Below are 14,356 nucleotides of genomic sequence, written 5' to 3'. Positions count from 1 at the left end.
AGGGACAAATATTGCCTCAGCAAATGCTTCACATTCTTTCTATTGATGCATTAATCTAAGCCAGAGCCAGAATAAATTAATGTCAATTTAGTCTTTATCACATGGTCCATCAAATTCCATTTTACCTCCTTTGATCTTAATTTGACCGAATGCAATGTTTTTCTTTCTTATTTCTATCCACATTCACTTTTCAAATGAGACACAGCCTCTGAAATGGAGGCAAAGGGTCCAAGGCATGAACAAGAAGAGCCGGCCAGTTATCCCTGGAGCCCTGGACAGTAGAGATCCTGCAGTCAATATGCTTAGATACCTCAGGCCACAGTTTAGTTTAGTTTAGTTTATTTTATTTTAGTTTAGTTTAGTTTAGTTTAGTTTAGTTTAGTTTAGTTTAGTTTAGTTTAGTTTAGTTTAGCTTAGTTTAGTTTAGTTTAGTTTAGTTTAGAGATACAGCGAGGAAACAAGCCCTTCAGCCCACCGAGTCTACGCCGACCCGCGATCCCTGTACCCTGGCACAATCCTACACACTAGGGTCAATTTTCAGTCTTTACCAAAGCCAATTAATCTATAAACCTGTACCTCTTTGGGGTGTGGGAGGAAACCAGAGCATCCGGGGAAAACCCATGTGGTCACAATGTGAATCTGCAAACTGCGTACAGACAGCACCCGTAGTCAGGATCGAACTCAGGTCTCTGGTGCTGTAAGGCAGCAACTCTATGGCAGCGCCTCTATGCCACCCTAGTTCCCTGGGAGCTTGAGGTGCATCAGTTGGCTAACACATTCTTACTATAGTGCCAGCAGAAAGGGAGGTGAATGGTGCTGTGGAATGCAAGACTTTCTTTTCACCATGGACTCTTAAAAATAATGCCTGAATTCTAAATACTTTATCTTAGGAGGTGCATCCTTTTTCAGTAATAGTGATCACGTGGAGAATGCCAGGCCTTGGACAAGTCATGATGAATATCAATCTGAAAGCCACAAAATACTGGAGCAACTCAATGGGTAAGTCAGCATCTCTGGAGAACATGGATAGCAGATGTTTCGGATTGGGACCCTTCTTCAGACTGACTAGCTGACTTACTCCAGCACATTGTTTCATGTTTTGGAACAGTCTGAAGAAGGGTCCTAACCTGAAATGTCACCTATCCATGTTCTCCAGAGACCACTGGGTGGCGCCACCAATGGCTGCCTCGCCACCAGTCTGTCTGTCATTTCCTTCTTTGTGTTTAAATAGTATATGTTAAATGTATGTTTTTAGTGTTCTTTATGTGGGGGGTGGGGGGAAACTTGTAGTGTTTGTTTTATGTGGGGGGTGGGGGGAAACTTTCTAATCTCTAACCTCGACGGAGTCGCAATTTTTTTCCGTATCGTATCTCTGTCCGCACTGCGGCCTAACATCGTGGACTGGGCGGCCTTTGCTGGAGACCGACTTTCGAGAGCTCCACCATGGGTGCCTATGGGACTATAACATTGTGGAGCCTGTGATCCCTTTGCCAGACATCGACCTCGGAACTTTAACCGTGGGTGCTTGCGGACTTAACATTACGGAGCCCATGGTCTCTGGTCAGAGACCGATATCGGGAACTCCAAGCCGCAGGAGTTTCGACCGCCCCGACGCGGAAGTTTCGATCGCCCCGATGTGGGGGTTTCGACCGCCGGCTGCGGGAGCATTGATCGCCCCAACGGATGGTTCGACTGCCCAGACCGCGGGAGAAATAAAGTGGAAGAAGATTGGACTTTTTTGCATTTCGTGTGAGTTAATGTGGGGAATCTGCTGTGGTGGATGTTTATGTTAACTTTTATGTATTTGTGTGTCTTGTTGCTTTTTTTCGAATGGTAATACGCATATCACTGTAATTGGTACATGTGACAATAAAAGACCTTTGAAACATTTGAAACCTTTGAAACATTCTCCAGAGATGGTGACTGACCTGCTGAATTATTCCAGCACTTTGTAATCCAACATCTACAGTTCCTTGTTTCTGCAAATCTGATAGCATTTGGTGTGTAATTTGGAAATGGGACTCAAAGTTGACCAAGTTCAAAGGTGACCAAGTTCTACAATAATGGTTTCTTGGTGGACAAAACACAAAGTGCTGGAGTAATTCAGCAGGTAGACAAAAACGCTGGAGAAACTCAGCGGGTGAGGCAGTATCTATGGAGCGAAGGAAATAGGCACCGTTTCGGGTCGAGACACTACTTCAGACAGGTCAGGCAGCTTCTCTGGAGGACATTGACAGGTGACGTTATAGATCTTCAGTTACATCCCAACCCAAAATGTTGCTTCTCCATGTTCTCCAGAGAAGGGACCTGACCTGCTGAGTTACTCTTTGTGTTTTGCTCAAGGTTCCAGCATCTGCAGTTGCTTGCTTCTCCATTTCATGGTGGACTTGATTGAATTGCTGGTAGCTGCTGTGGAAATAAATAACAAACTGCAGATGCCGGAAACCTAAAATAAAAATACAATGTTCGAAGAAACAGTCAGCAGATTTTCCTCTGACATAGAAGGAAATTATTTGGCCCATTGATTCAATGGGGACAAGCAAAAGATCATCAGAAGACTAAACCATCCCATGCTGCACACTCATTTTGTGTTTACTGATGAATCACCCATGTCTATGGGCCCAAGTCCAGATTATTGAATTTATTGGTAAAGAAGACAAAAACATGATTGAAGGTATCAGTGGAGAAAAGTTTTAGGAAGGATATTTTGTTCTAGCGTGTTACTTTTCATTAACCACAATCACAAATATGTTGTTCTAAGGCACAGGCTGAAAAAATATGTATTATTAATGTGCAAATCTATCAACAAACAGATCTGTCAACAAACAGTTGCAATATTGATGGAGGGATTACTATTGGCCAGGACTCTGGGAAGAACTCCCTTGCTAGTCCTCTAAGTAGTGCTCATAGATTTTAATATTCGCCTGAGAGACAAGGCAGGGATTTAGTTTAACGTCTCAGCTGAAGGACAAGATTCTTTGGACAAGATGCATTGGTGTGTCAGCTGAGATTATGGGCTGGAGTCCACATCATCTGACTCATTCATTAATTTACACCATTAGTTTACATGCTAGATTTTCACATTGTGTTCCAGGAGGCAGTCTTTGTCACATGGAGAGAATCAGCTATGTGATGCATTGGGAGTTTTGATCCTTAGGAGGCAATTCCCGTCAGGAATGGGAAACTGAAAAAAAAAAACCACGAGGGAGAAGTGAATAGAAGGCTCTACTGCAAGGGGGAGGAGAGGTTGTGGAGCGAAGCCTGAGAGGAGTAAAGAGCAATATTTGAGTTATATGAGCTTTTTTTCTGCAGTAGATAATTTGAAATGCTTAGTATCCTAGTCAGAAATCTTACCCCTTTATTATGCTCAGCTGTAATAACTCGTGGTGCCAAAAGTCACAATTCGAAAAAGTATGCAGGAGACCAGTTATAAGAATGAAAGTGAGCCAGCAGAGCTTCTGTTCTCAATAAAGAACAGAGTGAAAGGGTACCCAACAAAGAACTTAGGAGAATCTTTATTTTCCCAGAAACTGGTACGAATGTGAAATTCACCCCCCACAGGGTGAGACTGAAGCAAAGAGTAGAGATGGATTTAAAGAGAAGCTGGATTCATCCCGGAGGGGAAAAGGAGTGCAAGGATGGTGACATAAAGGATGTGTGAGTGGAGTTAAATAGCAGCAAAACTAACAAGTGCCAACACCAACACTGACTGTAAGACTGAACTATTTAATCAAGTATTTTTTAGTATGGTCATCATTAAACTCAAGTGTCTGCCAATGGTGACCATTGAACAGTGATGCAGCTTCATGACAACATCTGATGGGAGTAGGACTGATTGGGTAAACATTTCAAAAGGCTGCACAAGAACGATGGGAAGACAGAGACACAAACAACTGCAAATGCTAGTTTACAAAATAGTTACTAAGTGCCGGAGGAACTCAAAGGATCAGGCAACACCTCTGGAGGACATTGATAGGCAACTTTTTGGGTCAGGACCCTTCTGCAGACGGATTGTAGCAGAGGGAGAAAGCTGGAAGAGAGGTGGGGGTGGGATAAAACCTAGCAAGTGATAGGTGGATACAAGAAGTGAGGGGGATTTCATTAGCAGATGAAAAGGAGACAAAATGATAAGGAGCAAAGTGGAGCCAGAGGAAGGGGATGGGATGAGGGGTGGGGAAAGGGGGAGTTGAGAGGGATATTGGGAGAAATGGGTATGTACTGGGGTGTGGTACAGGAAATAAATGAAAAAAGGGGGGGGGGGGGATGTACCTCCAGTAATATTGGAGAATTCAATGTTCTTACTAAACGGAATATGAGGTCTTCTGCCTCCAGTTTGCATGTGGCCTCACTCTGGCAATTGAAGGGAGCTAGCACAGAAAGATCAATGTGGGAATGAGAAGGGGAATTAAAATGGTTAGCAAATGGGAGATCCAGCAGACCTAGGCAGACTGAGCACAAGTGTTTGGCGAGAAAGATGGCCTTTCTCTCTGCTACATGAAGCTCAATGGAGAAAATGAACAAACCCACTGGATTGAAGGTAGAATCTTTCCCTCATACATACTAGCCCAGATGAATAGAAACATAGAAAATAGGTGCAGGAGTAGGCCATTCGGCCCTTCGAGCCTGCACCGCCATTCGATATGATCATGGCTGATCATCCAACTCAGTATCCCATCCCTGCCTTCTCTTCATACCCCCTGATCCCTTTAGCCACAAGGGCCACATATAACTCCCTCTTAAATATAGCCAATGAACTGGCCTCAACTACCTTCTGTGGCAGAGAATTCCACAGATTAATAGCCATTGCTTTGGTAAAATGTATGGTTAATAATTTTCACAAAGAGAGAGGGATGATATCATTTATAACTATTTTTGTTCACCAGTTTTGATTATATTACACACTTCTTTCATGTCTTGCCAACAGTTTCTGCTCTCCAGGCTCTGTAGTGTATTGATCTGTAGTAAGATTATGTCATTAGACTTATCAAGGAAAATTTCAAAGTTTAGAACACAGTGGGAAAATAAAGTGAAGTTTGGATATCTATCATTCTATACATGTGGACATACTTTTAGAGCGTGACAGGCTTTTAAAAACACTTATCAAGATGGGAATGGCATTAGACATCTCTTGTTTGGAACCATTTAAATGAAAGGCAAGCCATCTGGTTTTATTTTTGCCTCATGCACAACGATGGTTTAACAGGTCATATTCTATGTCTGGGAAACGTGGGCTCAGTAGCGGCTGTGGGCAGGTTCACATTTGATGCAGGATTGGCTCAAAACCAGATGTGAAGCCTTTTGTACCGCAATACAACTTTATTTTTGCTTGTCTGTCAAAGAGGTGTCCTACATTCACAGAGAATGCAAACCACATTTTTAATGAGAAATAGCTAACTAGAGCAATCGTGGCCGAGACATCGTCAAAAGGCAGAGAATGAACACGGCTAATGTGTGGCTGATTGTATCACAGCCATAATCTGGTTGTATGGATTTAATGCAGGCAGATAAGTGTTGATCGTGCCATCATATTCAGCACAGACATTGCGGGCTGAAGGGCCTGTTCCCGTGCTGCACAGTTCGATGATCTATGTTCTATGAATCATAGGGGAATCCTCCCCTTCTCAGCTCTCCCTCAGCCCTCGGGCTCCTCCTCTTCCTTTCTTCTACCCCCCCCCCCCCCCCCCACCCCACCCTACATCTGTCTGAAGAAGGGTTTCGGCCCAAAACGTTGCCTATTTCCTTCGCTCCATAGATGCTGCCGCACCTGCTGAGTTTCTCCAGCACTTTTGTCTACCTTCGATTTTCCAGAATCTGCAGTTCCTTCTTGAATTTGCTCTATGAATGTTAGCATAGACATGAGGGCTAGGTTGGCTGCATGTGTTTCAACCTTCTGAAGTTTAGATTTCAACTATGTTTGATGTTATGAGTTTGCAGTTCACAGGAATTCAATGGTTGGGGGGGGGGGGGGGGGGCTGGTGTTTCATATCTAAAAGGGCAACGTGGTCAGGAGTGTGCGCTGACATTGAGACATTGAGTCTTAACTGAAACATTTTGAGAAAAATTAAAGGGCAATTTTATTTTCTGTGATTGCTAGCCCTATGAATATACATGGAAGCTGGATAGGCTATTGAATGATCCGTTGAACGTGAAACCCAAGGGGTGGCAGGTGAGTACAAATATGTTGAATGGTGCCTCTGGTGATGGGTGTCGGAGGTTATTGGGAGAAGGCGGGAGAATGGGGTTAGCAGGGAGAGATAGATCAGCCATGATTGAATGGTGGAGTAGACTTGAAGGGCCGATGGCCTAATTCTACTCCTATCGCTTATGAACTTCTGGTGAGTGGGTGAATAGGGAAGATGGGGGTACAGGAAGAGAGATGGACACGGGTCAGGTTCTTGTCCACCATGATGCGACTCATTTCTCGGACGAGCTGAGGAAATCTAATTTGCTGAAATTAGAGACCCTGAGAATTGTCCGGAAACTGTTCCAAACAATGGACAAGTCTCAGAAAACAAGACATCAAGCGGTACAGCACAGAAACAGGCTCTTCGGCCCATCTTGTTAGTACCAGCCAAGGTATTTGGCGCAGCAAATCTGATGCAATTTAATTCTTATCTTTACCTCATAGTGAGATCATCCAAGGATTTGTAATATGCGTTTACAAGGAAATTCAAACCTGATTGCTGTCTGCGTTGAGTGAAATATTCCATGGCCTTATTTCTCATTGCGGTCTGCTTTTGAACGCTTTCTTTCTATTCATAATTAGTTATATCTCTCAGCAGATTAAGGTAATGAAGATCAAAACGGGTCTTGAGAAGGAAATTCTAATGTTATTTCTGGGATTTATTTCCTGATATTCTTTGGGCTATTCATTAATTTTAGATTAAGAACAACAACTATCTGCAGAAACATCACCTGCTTCAGATCATTAGTTGCTGAAGTTCCACCAAACTCCATCTTATGGGCCTGTCCCACTGAAGCGATTTTTTAGGCAACTGCCGGCAAATACAACATTCACCGAAGTCAGCACCGGCGACAACCTAAGTCACCAGTCGACAACTGACGACATCCTGGCGACTGCCTACATTAACCTGGCGACAACCTACGACAGCACCTCCGTCAAGGTACACTCATTTGGCGTAAAACCCAAGGTCACCACTGTCGCCGAAAAATTTTCAACATGTTGAAAATTTTTCGGCGACCAGAAAGACGCTATGACTCTTTGGGCGACTGAGGACACTACTCACAACCATACAGGCGACACCCCGGCGACCTTGTGGCGACCACATAGTCTCCTGTAGTCGCCTAAAAAGTCGCCTAAGTGGGACAGGCCCATTACTCTCTCTTTCAATAGTTCTGTGTCGATCTCTGGTTGATAATTTCCCATGAAACTCCTTGGAATTTCCCATGAAATTCCTTGGCAACCTGGAAAAGGTGCTGTTTAAATAAACGCTGCTGTTAAGTTGCATTTAATAATAACAATAATAATAATAATAATAATAATAATATCTTTTATTGTCATTGCACATCAGTGCAACGAAATTTAGTATGCAGCTTCCAACCGATGTAAAAATAAAATAAAATAAATTAAATAAATAAACTGTGCGACGTGACCATCTGAGGGAGACAGTCCAGGGGGGATGGGGGGCACTCAGCAAGGCCGGTTCAGAGCCGCTATAGCTCTGGGAATAAAGCTGTTTATGAGTCTGGAGGTTCGGGCGTAGAAGGCCTTGTAACGTCTGCCGGAGGGAAGTAGTTCGAACAGTCCGTTACAAGGGTGTGAGGAGTCTTTATGGATGCTGACGGCCTTCCTGAGGCACCGTGTGTGGTAGATGCCCTCCAAGGCTGGTAGCTGTGTCCCAATAATCCTCTGCGCTCTGTGGATGACGCGCTGAAGAGCTCTCCTCTCCGCCTCCGTGCAGCTGAGATACCACACAGAGATGCCATACGTTAGTATGCTCTCTGTGGTGCAGCGGTAGAAGGTTGTCAGCAGCTGTTGGGGCAGACCAGTCTTTTTTAATGTCCTCAGGAAGAACAGTCATTGCTGTGCCTTCTTGACTAGCGCAGCGGTGTTGGTGGACCATGTGAGGTCCTCTGAAATATGAGTGCCCAGAAACTTAAAGCTGGACACTCTCTCCACACTTTCCCCGTAGATGGAGATTGGGGCGTATTCTCCATTATGGGACCTCCTGAAGTCAATAATAGTAAGATTAAACGAGAACTTACCAGTTTGAAGTTTGATCTGTATTTTATGAGGAGTTACGATGAGGGATTACGTGAAGAACCCGCTCAGTGCGCAGGCGCGGCATACTTCAAAGCAGCGGTGTGGAATCACAGATAGACACAGTTATTGAAGTAAACATAGTAAAGATAAGGAGACATCAGTTTATGAATTTGACCCATATTATTGAGGGTGGGAGCGGAGGGCACGTAATCCCTCATCGTAACTCCTCATAAAATACAGATCAAACTTCAAACTGCTAAGTTCTCATTTAATCTTACTATTTTACTTCGGATTCACGTGAGTGATTCCGTGAAGATTTCAAAGCTCTGTGATTTCAAACCGTGTAACAGTTATTACTACATCACTGCCGAAGTCTTTGAGGGAGGAAGTGTGTTATCGTAATCAACCAATGAATCTGTTTGTAGAAAAACACAATGGTATTTTTTAACAATAACAACAAAGAAATTAAATTGTTCCCCTGGGCTTAAATTAAATATTTGCAGTCTGGAAAATCTTTACTGCAAATAAAACAGTTTTTGCCAACGGCTTATTATAAAAATTTCTGAACGGTCTTTCCCCCCACCATTCTGCTGTAGCCAGGATGTGGTTTATAGGCACGTCCATTCTTTTAGCCGTCGACGTGGATGCTGCCCTGGTGGAATGAACTTTGTACATGTTAGTTTTTATCCCAGCAGCTTTTAGCACCTGCTTGAGCCATCCCGAAATGGCTCGTCACCCGACGATAAGGTTTTTTATGACTGACCCACAAGGCTTTTCATCTCCCTCGAATATTTTGGTTGTGTCTATGTAGGATAATAGGGTCATGGCACAGAACCGTGTTTCTGGCGGGTAAGCCCGGAATTCCACGACTGGATTAGGTGTTCCTGGTCTGCACTGTTTGACCATTCCCTGGACAACGACAGAGATCTGGTCTGGAGCTGTGAGCATGGTGTCCAGTCGCAATAGGTGTAGTGACTGGACCCTCTGTGCAGCTACAAGTGCCATCAACATGAGTGTTTTGAGCATAGATGGTTTCAGGTTGAGGGATCTGGCTGGTGGGCATCCCCTGAGGTATGTCAGGACCACACAGACATCCCATATATGGGTGTACCTTGGTCTAGGGGTTTAGAGTTGTAAATACCCTTCATTAGTTTGACCACCAGCTGGTGGGACCCCATGGCCTGTTGTCCTGGAGCTGGTTTTGAAATAGACAGGCAGGACAATTCTAGATGTGTTGATGGCTCTGTAGCTGAAGTCCCTCATCGTGGTGAAGGTTCACCAGGAATTCCAGTACGTTGGTAACTGCAGCGGTTGAGTAGGTGGTCCCTGTATCCAAGCAGTACTTCTCCCATTTTTTGATGCTGGACAAGTGCTGTTTTTCAGTGGATGTTCGGAGGGATGCTGACATGGTGTCGACGGTTTGTTATGATAATCCCAGTCCCAGAAGTGGTTTGTGCAGAATCTGCAACCCAGGAGTTTGATTTTTTCATGGCACGGGTGGCTTGTGCCCGACACTGGGTGTTAATAACTCTGGGTCACTGGGGAATACCATTGGAGTTTCAACAACCATGTCATGGAGTATTGGGAACCATGGCTGTGTAGGCCAGTCGGGTACTATCAAAATACCTGAAGCAGAGTCCATTTGTACTGTGCGTAGTCCCCGACTGATGAGGCAGAAGGGAGGAAATGCATAGAAGAAGAATTTCCCCAATCCAGCGCGAACGTATCTACCGCTGCTGCCTCAGGGTCTGGTTCCCAAGCGACATACATAGGTACCTGGTGATGTAGCCTTGATGCAAATAAATCGATATCTGGCGTGCCATATTGCTTGATAACTTTTGTGAAAAATGTTTGGGGTTTTTAACATCTATTCGATGTTGTCATTAAATTTATGTGACCTGGTGTCTGCCACTGTATTTAACTTACCTGGCAGGTAAGTTACTGATAGCCAAATATGTCTTTGGACACACCATTGCCAAATTGTGTTGACCAACTTGTCGCATGATACCGATTTTATGCCGCCCATATGGTTAATGTAGGCCACCACCGTAGTATTATCTATTTTTAACCGTACATGCAAGTGATGCATATTTATGCATATGCTTTTAAACCATAAAAGTCACCCAAACATCTCTAGATAATTAATGCCCAGTGTAAGTGGTAACGATGATTCTGGGTTAGTCCATCTACTACTTGTGCTGGATATAGAGCTAGTTGCTCCCCAGTCTTGAGTACTGGCATCTGTTTGGATAACTGACGTAGGGTTAGTGATAATAATAGGCTGAAACTATGTCAAACGTTTTTTGCCCACCACTGTCGTTCTGATATTACTTCAGTGGGTAACTTCATGAAACGATCAATAATGACCTGTATGTCATTTTTGGTACAAAGGTCCGAATTGTGTAGCCGGAAATGCTGCTACCATTTTCCCCAATTACTCTGTTACTTGTCGAGTAGTTGGTAGTTTGTTGACCATTAAATTGTTGCATGATTGTGCCAATTCAACTATGTTGTCTCTTGGCAATGTTACAGTCACGTAGACTGAATTAATTGTGAAGCCCAAGTAGTCCATGATAGAGGATGGCTTCAACTTAGATTTATCTGGATGTAAGACAATCCCAGGGTTTCGAATAACTGTTTGGTAGCTGAACAGCTAACACAGTCAAATTCATGGTCTTGCCTACCATTTAGGATATCATCAAGATATGCCATGACAATATGTTTTTGTCTTCTGAATATTGCCAGAGCTGGTTTTAGTGTCTGGGTGACACTCTTGGGCTGATGTGAGCCCATTGGGTAAAGCTTTAAACTGCTATAGCTGCCCCATCCAGGTAAATTTCAGGTATTTGCGATGATCCTTGTGAATGGTACTAAATAGTAAACATCTTTAAGATGAATGCTTGCCATGAAGTATCCTTTGGAATTTAGTTGTTTGGCAGTAACAACCGGTTCCATTTTGAAAAGAGCTAGTTGCTCCCCAGTCTTGAGTACTGGCATCTGTTTGGATAACTGACGTAGGGTTAGTGATAATAATAGGCTGAAACTATGTCAAACGTTTTTTGCCCACCACTGTCGTTCTGATATTACCTCAGTGGGTAACTTCATGAAACGATCAATAATGACCTGTATGTCATTTTTGGTACAAAGGTCCGAATTGTGTAGCCGGAAATGCTGCTACCATTTTCCCCAATTACTCTGTTACTTGTCGAGTAGTTGGTAGTTTGTTGACCATTAAATTGTTGCATGATTGTGCCAATTCAACTATGTTGTCTCAAACAAACATATTTGACAGTATGCACTCCAAGCGGGATTCGAACCAGCTACCTTCCGGTTGCCAGCCGAACACTTAGCCCATTGTGCCATCTGTCGTCCCACCTATTTGATACGAATTGCAAGGGTTCAGGTTTTCCCATGATACCCTTTGTAATTATTCTCACCAGTTCAGCTTGTCCCTCTTGTTTCTTTAACGGAGAGGGGAAAAAATACACTCTGGGGTGAATGTTGACCTGGTGGCAATTTTTCTAGTATGAATTGTATTCACTAATGCCATTGGGTATATACTGATCACTCGTGATAGACTCCCATGTGTTAGTATTACTCTATATACTGGTAGGAACCAGACCCACCTACCTCCATGGTTATGGGTATTCTTCTGTTTCCTGCCGGTCCAACGAGTGTTGCACGTCGTCTGACGTGGCGGTGACGTTGGGGGGTGACACATTTTCCATGGGGTCCGCTCTGGGCCCTGGTCTAAAGAAGACTTTCGGTGATAGATGCGGACCCCGAGCTTTCATCTGTCCAATATGGTAGACGTTGACTGATGGATGCGATGGGGTGCTGCTGCGTAGGAATTACTGTTTTTGGTTACTCGTCCCGGCCCTGCCCTCATGAGCCGAAAGTTTTGTAAAACCTCTTGCATGTCCTTCATATGCTTTGTGAGGTTTTTTCCCCAAAGAGCAGTGGGTCTGGCTCAGTGGCTGGGGTATGCACAACCCCGCAATGTAGGATTTTATGGCAGGTCTTATGACTTGTTTACGAAGGTTGTGGTCATCTCCGTATTTGTCCATGGAACGAGGAGAAAAAACGATGTGATGGCTGTCGTCAGGCTTTTAACGGCCGCCTGCACGTGGGGTTTCCACGTAGCTGTCCACCACACCTAGCAGCTCTTCCTGTTCCTGCACCCCTTGCATACTCCCGAGATCTTCAGCCATTGCCCCTGTTCTTGACCAGCCCAGTCCTGGTCACCAACGCTATCCTCTGGAAAGGAGGAAGCAATGGACAGTGCACAAGGCACTGTGGAGGGAGTGCCTGACCCCCCTCTGCGAGAGCGCCCCTCCTGGGGTGCACCGCGCTGGAGCTCCTGCTCCAAGAACCGCTCCATGCCGCTCAGGCGGCTGTCTCTCCCCCGCCTGGGTGGAGAGATGTCCCCGTCCGATAAGTCGGAGCCACCGGCAGGAACGCCTCTTCCTTGGCTTGTACATCCAGCCCGCTGCTCAAGCGCTAGCGGGGCTGGGCTCGGTCGCGGTGTCGGGGTAGCGGACCGCCCAGTAAGCGGTCCTACCGCCTTGTTGCTGCTCCCGCGAGATGAAACGCTCCTCCATGGAGTCGAGCGTGGGGGCAGGTCTGTGCAGGCGGGTGGAAAGACGTCCCGTCTGATAAGTCGGAGCCACCGGCCGGACGCGTCCGTGGCGTTACTTCCAGCCCGCTGCTGAGGCGCTAGCGGGCTGGGCTCGGCGCGGTGTCGGGATTGCGGAGCGCTGGGTTAGCGGTCCTACAGGCTTGATGCTGCCCCGCGATGGAAAACGCTCCTCCGTGGAGTCGAGCGGGGACAGGTCTGTTCCGTTGCTGCCCCCCCCTGATGGAAGGTTCCTCCGTGGAGTCGAGCGGGGGACAGGTTTGTTGCAGAGCCTTTCTTCTCTGCCGGACAGCAGAAGGCTCCCTGTGAAGGAAACCGACGTCAGCTTACCTGACGGTCCGTTCTTTCACCTCCATAGCGGGAGAGCCCGACTCCTGCTGTGCCACTGTTGCTCTGCTGGACGTAATGCCGCACATGCGTGCTGAACGGGTTCTTCACGGAATCACTCACGTGACTCCGAAGTAAAATCAGCTCCTTGGTCTTGGAGGTGTTTAGTGACAAGTTGTTACGTGCGCACCAGTCCGCCAGGTTCTGCACCTCCGCTCTGTATTTTGTTTCATCACCGTTGGTGATCAGCCCAATCACTGTTGTGTCGTCTGCAAACTTCACGATGGGTTGATGTCGAATGCAGGAACATTTAAGGCAAAGATTTAAATTTTCACGTCTGGCTCATAATTATTTGCAGCCGCATGTAGATACAAACTAGAAGCCAGGAGTAGGTTATGTGGCTCCTTAACTCAGCTCCTTCAATCAATGAGATCATGTAATCTCAGTTCCACATGGTCCTTTCTCTTATCCAGATTTTATTAAGTTTTAATTTAGAGATACAGCCCTTTGGCCCACTGAGTCGGCATCAACCAGCGATACCCGCACACTAACACCATACTACACACACTAGGGACAATTTACACACACACCAAGCCAATTAACCTACAAACCTGTATGTCTTTGGAATGTGGGAGGAAACCGGAAATCTCTGAGAAAACCCAGATGTTGCTGCTTTACAGCGTGGAGACATTGTTTCCTCTGGGTGATGAGTTTAGGACCAGGGATAATACTGTCTCAGGGTAGAGAACCTGCCCTTTTTGGAGTGAGCTAAAAATAAATTACATTCACAGAGTTGTGAATTTTAGTCTCAATTCTCAACCTCAGAAGTATATTATGGGCTGAGATTGATAGATATTTGGACAGGAGGATGAGATGGATGAAGGATTGACCAGAGAATTATTGAATGCCACACCAGACTCAAAGATCTGTGTAGCTACTCTCCCTCCCATTCTTAAAATCCTTAGATTCTAAAAGCATTGACTAAACAGCACCCACATCATTAGTAAAATACAATATAAAGGATAATTTATTGTTGGATGTTTACATAATAGTTCTGCTCTTTGAAGCTTTAGCCAGCCTTCAGTTTGATATGTTTTATATTTTTAAGTGATTTGTAAATGTTGTACGGTTTCTGTTGTAACTCAATGGTTTACACTCTTGTATCTGAG

The sequence above is a fragment of the Amblyraja radiata genome, chromosome 3 (genome assembly GCF_010909765.2).
Source record: "Amblyraja radiata isolate CabotCenter1 chromosome 3, sAmbRad1.1.pri, whole genome shotgun sequence".
NCBI classification, from domain to species: Eukaryota; Metazoa; Chordata; class Chondrichthyes; order Rajiformes; family Rajidae; genus Amblyraja; species Amblyraja radiata.
This window is presented reverse-complemented; position numbering follows the sequence as displayed.